This window comes from Aphis gossypii, chromosome X (assembly GCF_020184175.1).
Source record: "Aphis gossypii isolate Hap1 chromosome X, ASM2018417v2, whole genome shotgun sequence".
NCBI classification, from domain to species: Eukaryota; Metazoa; Arthropoda; class Insecta; order Hemiptera; family Aphididae; genus Aphis; species Aphis gossypii.
The window spans coordinates 63,123,347-63,136,311 of record NC_065533.1 but is presented as its reverse complement, the minus strand read 5'-3'; the positions used below and the strand labels follow the sequence as shown (position 1 = coordinate 63,136,311).

General features: G+C 27.9%; 1 protein-coding gene across 4 annotated transcripts in view; it reads right to left on the bottom strand.

Moving 5' to 3' along the window:
- LOC114124749 (neural-cadherin) overlaps positions 1-12,965 on the bottom strand; it is a 137,655-nt gene that overhangs the window by 101,490 nt on the left and 23,200 nt on the right. The window lies entirely within an intron of this gene.

Here is a 12,965-nt window from a genome sequence, read left to right as displayed (position 1 = left end):
AATGTTATACTGGAACACATATAATAATATATACATATGTATGTGAGTATATAGTTGATCCTATGCGTATTCGACTAAACTGCACTGTTGTGTACTTACTATAAGTATAAACATAACGGCCATATCATCATTTTGTGATTAGTCCTATATTATATCTACGCACATAACATATGTTTATACAGTAGATATACATACGTTTTAGTACCTACTCGTGTATATAACATACATATATCTTTAGACATTTTTTCTAATTACAAAAATATTATTGTCTGTTGTATGGTGACAGTATTTGTGTTTTTTATAATTCAATTGAAATTATTAACTTTTACTTAACAAAAGTTTAACCAAATCTTTATAGTGAATTTGTTTTTAATATTTTTTATTATTATAAACATACGTAAATGCTATATGAATTTAATTAAGATTTCTAAATAACCTATGCTTTCATATTAATTGTGTTACTATTATATTTCTTTTATGGTTCACCGTTGACTTTAAATATACAACGCACCAAGTAAATTATTAACTATGATAATATTGTTTTACACTTTAATTTTCATTTATCATCGTACAATAAATTAATTGGATTACTTCTACAGCAGGGTCCATAATTGAACGAGTTAGCTTAAGTACATAAAAAATGTATTTTTTATTATTCCTAGCACTTTCTTACCGATTGTATTTTTTGCGGTGAGAAACAAATCGAAGTATTTCATTTTATACGATAACTACTGATCTATGATTCTAGACATTTTTTTTAAATTAGATGTATTATAAACTTGTTTCCTTTTCTTTCTAAGATACAAGACAAACACTGTGTTGTTATACGGTGGTAAATGAGTAAAGGTAATCATTTTATATTATTAAAATAATCAGTAGGTAACAATACTCTTCACAAGGAGAAAATATAATATTAAATATACAAATTATATTGATGCATTGTTTACTATGGTATACATATTATATAATATTTTATTGGATTTGCGTGTTTTTCGAAGTACACAATTTATAATCAACTATAATAAACAATTATTTTTATTATAGTATTACGACTTTTGTTATAATTTTTATTAAACATAATAAAATGTTTCATATTTCCACGGTATTCGGTTAAGTATATATTTTTATATTTTTATGATATTTAAAACTTAATTATAAAACTAAAATAATATTAATTCTTAAATATATTAAAAGTATAAAAATATGTACTTAACTAAGTATTGTGAAAATATGGAACATTTCATTATATTCAATAAAAATTAAAATATTTCAAATAATAGAACTATACCCAATTGGTATTTTGTTTAAAAATGTTGATGTTAAAATAAAGTGTTACATTTAAATTTTAATTAAACTTAATCCATTAAGTAAGATAATATATTATATATAGTTATATGAGCACTGAATAGTTGTGTATGTTAGAGTTAAGATAAACTAAATATAGTAATTAACTTTAATATAATATGTGACACATTTTTTTTTAAATACTTTATTCATATTAAAACATTAACACATTTTTTTAACATGTCTTAGTATCTGTGTCGTAGTAGATCTATATTTTTGCTACCGTATATGTGACCACTTTCATGACTGCCCTAAAAATATCCAACCCTCATTTATAAACGTTCGGTGAAGGTTGGGACGTTTTTTTTTTTTTATTGCTGTAAAGAGCGTATATCGTACAACACCATCTGGCAGTTTTTAAACATTAGCAAGTGAGGCTTTGCGTATATTATTGTATGAGGACAGAACAACGAGGTTATTATTATTTGATCAAATGATTTTAACGCAACGAATAAAGATATTTTACAGGATTAAACTCTACATGTATCCTGTCAGAAATATTTGAATATGGTAAAAAGAGAAAATATTGTGTTAAACAATTCTAAGGTATACAATATGCATATACATATATATATTATAGTCGTACAAGACCCAGGTTATTTTTATTTCAAAAGAAATGTTTAACAAACATTGTGCATTTATGTACAAATATATAGCTGGTAAGTAAATATACGGTACACAATACATTATGGCCTCATGGTTTTCAAATATTTAGCTGCACAATAGTACTACATAGGCTAGTATATACTATATACCTATTTTTGAATTGAAAGAAAACATTCGTCGAGGTGTGTATATATATATATATATATATCTAAATATACATGGATGGGTTCTTATATTTATTATACACCATTAAGCTAGAGGGTTTGAACAAGGTCTGTTAGCTGGAACCGAATAATACGGTCTAAATGCGGCGACGTTTATAAGATTTGAATTTATTGATATTGTTCACTGGTGGTGTCGTAACAAATTATTCATATCGATTAACACCTGTACAAAGACGATTTCCAATCATACATAGGTGGGTACGTTTTGTACAGCATACATTCTCACACAATTACTACGAGGAAACAAATTAATTTTAATTATATCAACCAGAAAAAAATAAGTAATTGTTAATTTTATTCTAAACGCTATTTTTCTGTTTATAATAATTATGGTAGGTATCGAATCGAAATTTGTCTATAGGTCACGGAAACTGCCGTATACATTTTGTTTTCCCACGTCAATTATTTCTTGATGATGGTTATCATTAAATTATACAAACATCTACACGGTCGCATGCCTATAATATTATATGTGAGCGTAAATATATATACGGTACATATATCACTATGTCTTTGAGATTCGGCTCTTAGTATCATTTAATTCAACAAATTATAGTGTTTAAAAGTCATTCTTATTTTATTATATAAAAGACAGCGGTACAATTATTGCAGTGGCATCATAGAGTAATTAAGTGGAAATGTACAAATAGAGCTGAAGGTGTAGAAAATATAAGACATAAATAACATAATATACATTACTACGTAATTTAGACTTTTCGTGAGTATCTATTCGATATAACTCATCTATTACTCATTTATCAAGGAAGAAATATAAAAAATGTATACAAAAAATTGTATATACCTAGGTTATTTTTAAAGTCAGAAATAACAAGAAAAAATGTATCCTTTACACTACGTATTAAATATTATCGTTTAACACTTTAAGTAAATAGCACGTAATATTGTATATTTGTATCTATATAATAATATATATATCACGGTTTTATTTGTCTATTTGTTGAAATAATTGATAAATAATTATTTAATGATAAAATTTACTACTTAAATTCTGTATTTAGTTTAAACTTTTATTTTATGTAATTGTAGAATTTATATAAAAATGTAATTGAATATTAGATATAACTATATAACCACTTAGAATTATTTGCCTAGTAATAATTGTATGTTTGTATAACACAAAATGCATACATATTTTATTTAATAATAATAATAATATTTAACAATGTGATTTAATAATTTAAAATCAAATAATAGCCCATGTCTTATTATACGTGATTTCTAAACTCAAAGAAGACAATTTGTGTTTGTTGACAGTTGAAGTTTACTTTAAAGGAAAATACGAAGGAAAAAATATTTATTTATTCGTCATCAATAATAGCACATCTAACAAAACGAGCAAAGAGCGCATTCTGTTTTTCTTTCCACCCTAGCTATTACGCCCTATTCGGTCCTCACAAAATCTAGGGTGGCTCTCTTTGTAGTCTCCTCCCACTGTGAATCATTCTCCCCAATACTTCTACTTCTATCCTAAACGAGAAAAATTGCAAACGCAGGAAAATGGAACGTTTTCATCGACAAATACACGTATGCACACGTGTACATATTTAATAATATACACTCGATCTGCACAATTCATGTTAGACGTACGAATTCTTAGAAACATATGGCCAGACAATTATATACGATATTTTATATTCTACTGTAATGTTTATTAAATATAATATGTGTTCACATTACAAAGTATGTACAAAATATAGATGACAATAGCCAGTTTTAATTTTAAATGTGCAAAACAACTATAATTATCTTTAGTCTTTACCGCCAACACAACCTCGCGCCACCTATCTCTGTCAAATACCACTTCTCTCCATGCATCTACTCTCATATTCCTTAGATCTTCTTTGACTACATCGATCCAAGTCATACAATAAATAATAATTAATTTTAGTTTCGAGAAAAAATATAACAATATATTATAAGTTAACTAAAAATTGTGAAATGTGATTTGACCTTGAAATAACATATACATAAATCCATAATTGTACATTTCACCCTCTTCCTCAAACATAATGTTATATACTATTATTTATTAGTATTATTACACATAAGTACATTTTCATGTAATGTATAATAATATATAGTATTTATGTACTATTTCTTATTATTTGTAAAATGATTGATTTAGCGGTATGTATACACGTATATTTGTTAAAGTATAATATTAAATAGTTTTAAAAATAATAGTGGATGTCTAATTATAATATAATAATTGTAGATATTATATGAACATAATACTATGTAATATACTAATATGCATTCATATGAGTTAATATTATTTTGGGTGACAAATTTTTAATGCGTTTTCAAGTGTATTGTTCAAAGTAAGTAATTTTAAATATTAGACTAGGGTCTAGAACACTAGGTACTACAAAAAAAAAAACTACTATATTTTATTAAATTATTTTCGTCATCTGAGTATAAGAAATTTACATGGCAAAATGAGCAATGCTTAATTTAAACTTTGATGCAATATTTATAAGTACACTGACGTATTGTAATTTTTAACATGTAATGTTAATAATAATTATTAATTTGTGTGCCGCATTCAGCAAACTAACCAAATATGTATGATAAATTGTTGTTTATTTTAACTTTTTAGATAAAACAAAATAAAGTTTATTTAAAGCGCCTTTATTTTGATTAATATGAGTAATTCATAACACTTAAGTTCTTAGTAAAACACAAGATATAACACTAAATAGGTGTTTATACATATAGATACATTATATACTCGGTCTGCACAATTCATGTTAGACGTACGAATTCTTAGAAACATATGGCCGGACAGTTATATACGTTATTTTATATTCTACTGTACAGTGTACACTTATACAAATCATAATACTATTTTGACCACTTTAAACTTAAAAGTCTTAATTTTAGTAGAATTAAGCTTGGATGTGTATTTGAAATTTGAATATATTGGACATACATATATGTATTATCTGTTGTTTATAGATTCGTTCTAAAATAATTAAAATATTTATATTAAATTGTAATGTTATATAAGTTAGACGATATGGTGCATATATATTATATATGTATCTTCATAACTCACTATAAACACCACAAATCGCAATGTATCTACCTCTATATTATTATTATTTGAACGACGGCGCTATTCTATAAAACACAGACTCTGTATTATTATACGAGAGCGTGTAGGGAACACTTCTGCAGTATTATCAGGTTACCGGGTCCTTTGCGTAAAATTGTAATTAAAATAATATTATTACGACCGCGTTGCAAGCCTTATATTGCAGTACCTTTATAATAACATAATAATAATTAACCATACACATAACGTCATATTATTATAGGTAAAGGTATTATAATTTATATATCTAGTACACTCGTATATTATATATATTCCACTGCAGCAATGCGCGTTAATGCATTATATTATATACGCAAAATACAGATTATTGACATTTCATCATTTCATTTCATACATAATATGAAAGATAGATCATATTATTATTATCATCATAATCGTGTAGGTTTGGTTTTAATCATGATAGTATTATTTTGTCCTCTAATTTAATATTAAAACATGCACACGTATTCGCTATATTGTTCACGATCCCTTCACGCGCGACGAAACGGATATACAATATTATATATCTCCGATATTCGTGATATACACTTAGGTATTAGTTATACACATACATATTATATATATGCCTACAGTGACAACAGTTTCGGTACGACTACTGTGTATATATATATATATATAAGTGCATACTCGGCGTCCTATAGTATAATAACATGACCAGCGTTGGATGGTCAACCCACCATAGGCCTGATCATCTTTCATCATCGTCATCGCGCACCACACATGCATAGTACGCACGCATATAACCGGAAGCCCGACGCGGCCGTAATTATTATTACAATCGCATTAAAAACGTTCAACTCGTATTACGCGCTCACACACACACAGTCACTTTTATAGTCACATATATGTGTATTATTATAAATGTAAGTACGTGTGTAGATTACGAGCGGACAGACGCCGTCGCGACGGGAGAGTAATGGGTGGTATATACGTTTTTGTGTAATATGGACGACCTCCTATGTATAGAACCCCCGTGGACATTTTAAGTTTATCAAATAAATCAGCCGAATTATTACGGACACCAAGCGGAATGAATACTCCGAAAAATTCGCCCGAAAATCGTTAGCAGTACCTGTATCTACCTATATCCGTGGTAAATTTATCCATAAAGATATCTATAAAACAATATCATTATTTAAGAGACTTTATGACGTCATTATTTTTGATTAGAAAAATGTTTGAAAAATCAGAGTCAAATTTAAGCTATATAAGGTGAAAAGGTCTTTACTTATAAAGTGGCAAATTTAATCTCGCCCGGTAATTAAAACAAGGTAAGATAAATTTACATTTTTATTTCGTCAATAAAAATAAAAATGTATTCACTTAAATGTGGTCAATTATCTTTCACGTAAAGTCCCTACAAATTCAAAATATTAAAAAACGGTAAATAAAATAAACAAAACGTAGGCAATGTTCGTTTTTCAAAGACATCGTAGATTTGTCGAAAGTGTGAGCGTCTTAGAATCGATCGGCCTTTGAACGGGCGTCGCACGGTTTGCCAAATGGACTGGGGTGAAGCGACGTTAGCTGTATGCGAAATATAACGGTAAGCCAAGTTTGGTAAAAGACGGATAGAAAAGTCTGCAACGCGTACTTGCCACGACGATATTATTTTTCGAAAGCAGACGATTTCCACAAATATTATAACGACTATCGGAAACATCGTAGTACTACCGAGTTTCTCACGCGCGGACGTCCATCCTGCCCGTCATCCTGGCCAACGACATGTTTCCCGATCACCACAAGATTTTCATCGTGTAAATATTTTAAAATGTCAGTTATTCTAATACTGATCAATATTATACCACTATCATTGGTAGCATCTTTAAAATTCAAATATTATGCATTATACAATTAAATTAAATAAGATTAAACATTTATGAAAATAATGCATTCTTAAAGTTAGTAAAAGGAGTTAAAATTATCAAAAAAATGATTCAAAATATATGTATAAAAAAATAGATAACATTTTATTTTCAGTGTTTTTAACCACTCAATTAGAAAAAGGGTTCAGGTAGTTTCAGTGGTTGGGTGTGGTTGTAATACAATAATAAACTACACATATTTATATTATTAATACAAATTTCTAATTTCTAAGACCACTATCTATGAGCAGATGTGATTTTAGACTGCTACATCATTTATACAATCTAAACGATGTGATAGCATAGACCAAACTGAAATCCCCAATTCTCCTATATCGATTTTATAGATAAGGATTTCATCAAAGTGCAATAACCTGTATACATGGTTATACAATATATATATATACCTATTATATATTTTAACGGATCGTTTTATAATATCAATATAATAATGGTTCGGTTGTATAATATTGTTATTTATTAAATGTATATACTATATAGGTACGCGGGTGCTACCGAAACAGAATGAGATTCAAACAAATGTACCTATAGAGGTATGGGTGCTGCACGACCGCACGTATAACTTGCACGTCCTCAATATATTCCTTTGCCACCATTATATTATTATTATATTATGTTATCTATCTATATATACATATATTTACGGCAATAATAATTATCGCCGCCGCCAGAAGCGGCAGTGTGTCGTGTCGCTGTTGTACGCGTTCTGTCCAGGATCCGCTTGACCAATTACAATTAGTTATAGTGTTTAAATTGTGTACAGACGAAAAAAATGTATATAACGTGGGTACCTATAATTATATTATATACAGGGCGATTCACTGAGTATGCTTTTCTCGTGTCTTACTTTAATAATGTATTAATTCAAATTTAAATTTTGTAATTTTTAAGCATACGTATTAATAATTATCATAGTGTGAGTTACTTTGATTTTTTATACTATTCATAAAAAATTTCCAAATGTGACAGTTGGTATAAACTTTTTTTTTCAAATGAGAACTACCATGATATACCGTAAATAATTTAAGTAACGGATTTTTTTTTTTTTTTGAAATTTTGATGTAGAATCTACATTATAGATAATTTGAAATTAAAACGAGTAATTTCTAAGTTAAGTATATTCAATATTATGTAAGTTAATTTATTACGAAGAATAATATAATCCTTAATAAATGGACTTAAAGATACGGGAATTTTGGTAATATAAAATTATAGTAATCAATACTAATTTAATAATATTGTATTTGTATAATTTGTAAAAATGGTCTGAATGTAGAACATGTATTAGTATCCAAATACTAGATTAAATAATACAAGTAGGTACATTAGCTGTTTCATATTTTTGTAAATTATTATTTTTTTTTTTATATGAAGCCGTTAAATTATATACATAGAAATACTAAAAATCAGAATTTGAATAAAATCACTATAAAAGAAAAAATGGAGGTCAGTATACTTAGTAGACCACCCTGTATATAATATGTGCGGCGGTGATGGGATAAGAACCGAGAGAAATATCCGCGTTTGTTTGTGTGTGCGCTCGCGAGTTTTTCACAGTCATCGTCCTCGCTGCAGTGTTGATATATATGGCGTATAGGATATATATGTATATATAGTGGCGATCTACTCGGCGGAAAGAAAGGAAGGAAGAAAGAGTGGAAAAAAATCCTCCTCGCCGACGACTACGGTCGACAGCTATTGCCCAGCGCGGATGAAATATAATATTACTGCGCAGCCGGCACACCACCGCGGCTAGACGGACCGCAAACAATAATCGTCAACGACCGACGATTGGCACGGCAAACGATGTATTATATGTAATATATATTATACGTAATATTACACGCTATTCGGATACAACACGATAATAATAATATGATATATTATTTATTGTTATTATTGTCCGTTCGAGTTTTCCAGATGCAGCAAGCGAACATGTCGAGACTCGACCCGGTCCGTCGCACCTCGCGACTTTACAGCCACCCGCGCTTCCACCGAAACCAATTTTTTTTTTCGTAAGATATTTTTTTTATTCCCCTTTTTACGATTGCCGCTGCTGGCGTTGAAAGAAAAATAATAATAATCGTCACACCGATCACGTGAATAGTATTACAATATTACATATAATATGTATACCTATCCACACAATAAATACAGAGTCCGATTCTCGACACAAAATATTGACTGTCAACCATTTGCATGCTTAAGCATTTTGGATATTGTTCCTGAAATCATATAGATGTGTCGCGTTATACTTATTTTTTAAATGTATTTGTTCACACAAAGAGTGAGCGAAGAGCATAATAGGCATATTAGTCGCATAATTTATGGCGCTTATTTTGTCTTTCGATCCGCCGAATTCGCGTATTATACCAAATCAGACCGATGACATATACATAATATGCCTTATTTATATGAATGATGCAAAGCGACAATAATGTACGGTTGTTACGTTACAATAATAGGTATTTATTATTTATATGACACACGACTGTCTTACGAAGGCTTTACCTACTTTAAATTTCTAAACCAAAGCAGCATAATAATATTGTATACTGCACATTAAACGTTAACACAATAAATTCTAAGGAAGTATCGTAGAGGCTTATGGAATTGTTGTTATTCCTATACAAGGAACCTATGAATAATAATACAGGTGGCTGACGTTGTGATGCGTATCCTACCTTTACGAGCCACTCGCGTAGCGTAATCCTCGAGAAACGGACGGCAGTTTTCATCAGGTTGGAGGTATGATATTATTAAAGAGATTGTTCGTTCAAGACTCGTTTCACCGGAATTTCGTTGCACTGCACAAACTCTATATTATTATAATGCGCATTCGCGAACGCTGACACGAACAAGATTTAATCAAAACTCGCGGTAAATAAGGTACTGACTACTGGAAAAACTGACTGTGAAATTCCTTGTAGTGTCAGAATATTGTTTTGCAAATTAAGGTGATATACCTGTGGATAGGTTTGGGGAATCCAAGAAAAACTTTAACAAAATAATTGTGTAACGCGCTCAGCTATGATTATTTTTACTACAATACTATAATTATTCTAAATATCAAGTTTTACTATATGTACAAACCAATCATGGAATTCATAGTGTGACGGATCTAAACGATGTCTTTATTCTTGACATTAATATTTCAAAACAGTACCTAAATACATTTACCCAAGAAGTAACTTCGCGAGGTAGATACATATCAGTGAATACTGATATGGATGGTTTCAAATACTATTTTTATTTGCTTAAATGATTATATATGTTTCACGACATCTGTGTTAATGATTTTCCTAATTGAGTCTATTAAAATTTTCAAATTTATATTGTAAAATGCCCGCAAACATGCAATGGCTTTTTAAAAAATGAATACACAAACGGTTTATTAAATTTTAAGTATAATTTCCAAAATTTTTCCTCGAAGTGCTTATGTATACTATACGTTTATAATACCTATTCTATATGTATGATTTATTCTGTTTTCGTTCGTGTTTTACTGTAATAGAATATATTATACGCCATACGAGCACCGAAAAGTTCAATCGATAGTTTTTCATGTTAACATGCGTTTTAGACGTTTCACAGTGGAGATTTTCATGTACACGAGTATTTTATTCTCTGTAGCTTATTAAATTATTGCAATTTTATTAAGTACTACAATGTTTATTATGCACTTTTATATAGCGTATCATAATCTAGCTGTAAATAACAATTTTTAAAAATATGGTTGTATTATTGTACTTTTTATCTTCTAATAAACAATAATATCTAAAATTTTAAAACACCTTCATGATTCGTAAATATACACATCGTCTGGGCCCGTTCATATCGTTATTATTCGATCACAATGATATTATAGTAAATTTCAAATTTATTTTTTAATTAGGTACTAACATTTGTACAACTTGTATACGCGTATAAAAAATATTACTTTCCGTTATATCCCTCTTGTGTTCATCATGACATTTGTTACTATGGTTACATCAATATCGTTGTTGATTTTATGAAAATACGTATTGGCCTAGACTCTTGGTTTCTCTTTACACTAGGTACTATACATAGACATAAAACATTATTTTAATATAAAATACATATTTTGTTTCGATAGTCTTTGATATTATAATATGTTGTATTGATTGTTATTGTAATTATTAAATTTTCTATTAAAATAGGTAATTAAATTTAAAGTCTTATATACATAGAGGTATTTAATGTATATATTTTAGAAGCCAAAATCGTAAAAAGATTTTTAGCTTATAATTTGATGTAATTTTTTTTTTTTTTAATAAAGCTAGTTTTAAATAAATTATATGTTTTTGAAAAATTATATTTGAAAGTAGAGCTGAGATTTCTATGTAAATAGAATTGTTTTTCAAAGTTAGATATGTGATGTTTGTTTTGTAGCATATTATAAATTTCATGTATATTTAAATAAATGTATTATGTTTTTATTTTACATATATTATTTTAATAACATTCGATTTTAATGTCATTTTTTTCATTTTACCATATTTTAGACTTTATAGGATATTTGACATTAAAATTAAGTTTTTTAAAGATTTGTTTTAAGATTTTTACTTAAAAAAGTAACTTCTTAATGAATTCATAAAATTACTTAATCGAATATTATTAATCGAGGGTAAGTTTTCGATTGGATCCGTACGAAGTAAGAATTTAGATTACAAATGGTAACACTGTCAACGGCAAATTAAATAAAAATAATTCTTTTATCATATTAAAAGTTGACGTAAAAGACTTAAAATAAAATTATTTAGTACTGCAAAAGTATTTTTGGGTTTTTCAGAGTATTAAATTTCCAGTTCTAAGTATAAAAGTTACATTTTATTTTAGATTTTATGCATGAACACAATGAATAAATGTTATTTGTTTTTACTTAACTATTTCGAAATTTTTTTAATAAATATCAAAGTAACATTTACATAATAAAGATATATATACATATTAAAAATATAATATTTGAGCTTGCCAACCGTTTTTTATTTCGGTTCAAGTAAACAAATAGATATAAAAAAAAAGGTGGTCAAGTGGGTAATGATTTGCTATACAGTAGATATCGAATGGATCTCGGACATAGATTAGGTACCTATAGTTCACTTTAATTATTGTAAGCAAAACTTATGATTTTTTAATAATAATAAGTATTGATAATCGATTATTCGTGTTGAAAATTCAGCTGGTCATAACATTTTTTTCTATAATGACGCTTCTTGTTTTCTATAACTTTATTTGAAGAAAAAATTATAGAAAATTTAGTGTTGAAATGTTTAACCTTAGCTATAAATAAAAAAAAAATAATGAATCTTCAACTACTAAATGAATTTTTATTTCAGTAAATTTATTAAAGATAATTAACTATTCATCTAATTCAACATCAGAAGTCCAAACTTTAAAAATGTTATTATTACTGAATACGACTGTCTCCTCTCCACACAATCAATATTTTAAGAAGAATACAAAATTAAATATGATATATTACTATATATTTTGATATTGCATTATTTGATGGTTATTGTTATAAATTTGTTTCTGTATACCTTCAATGTAAAATTATAATATCGTTGATAGGACACTAAAGCAAATACAATTACAGTTATCTGACTTTTTGATGATTATTGACAAAGTTTAAATAAGCTATTCACGAAGACTCCGTAAACAGGTTCCGCTAATGTAAAATTGTTTAAAATTAGCTTAAAATTATATCAATTGGTTATTTAAACTTATTTTTCATTGTAAATA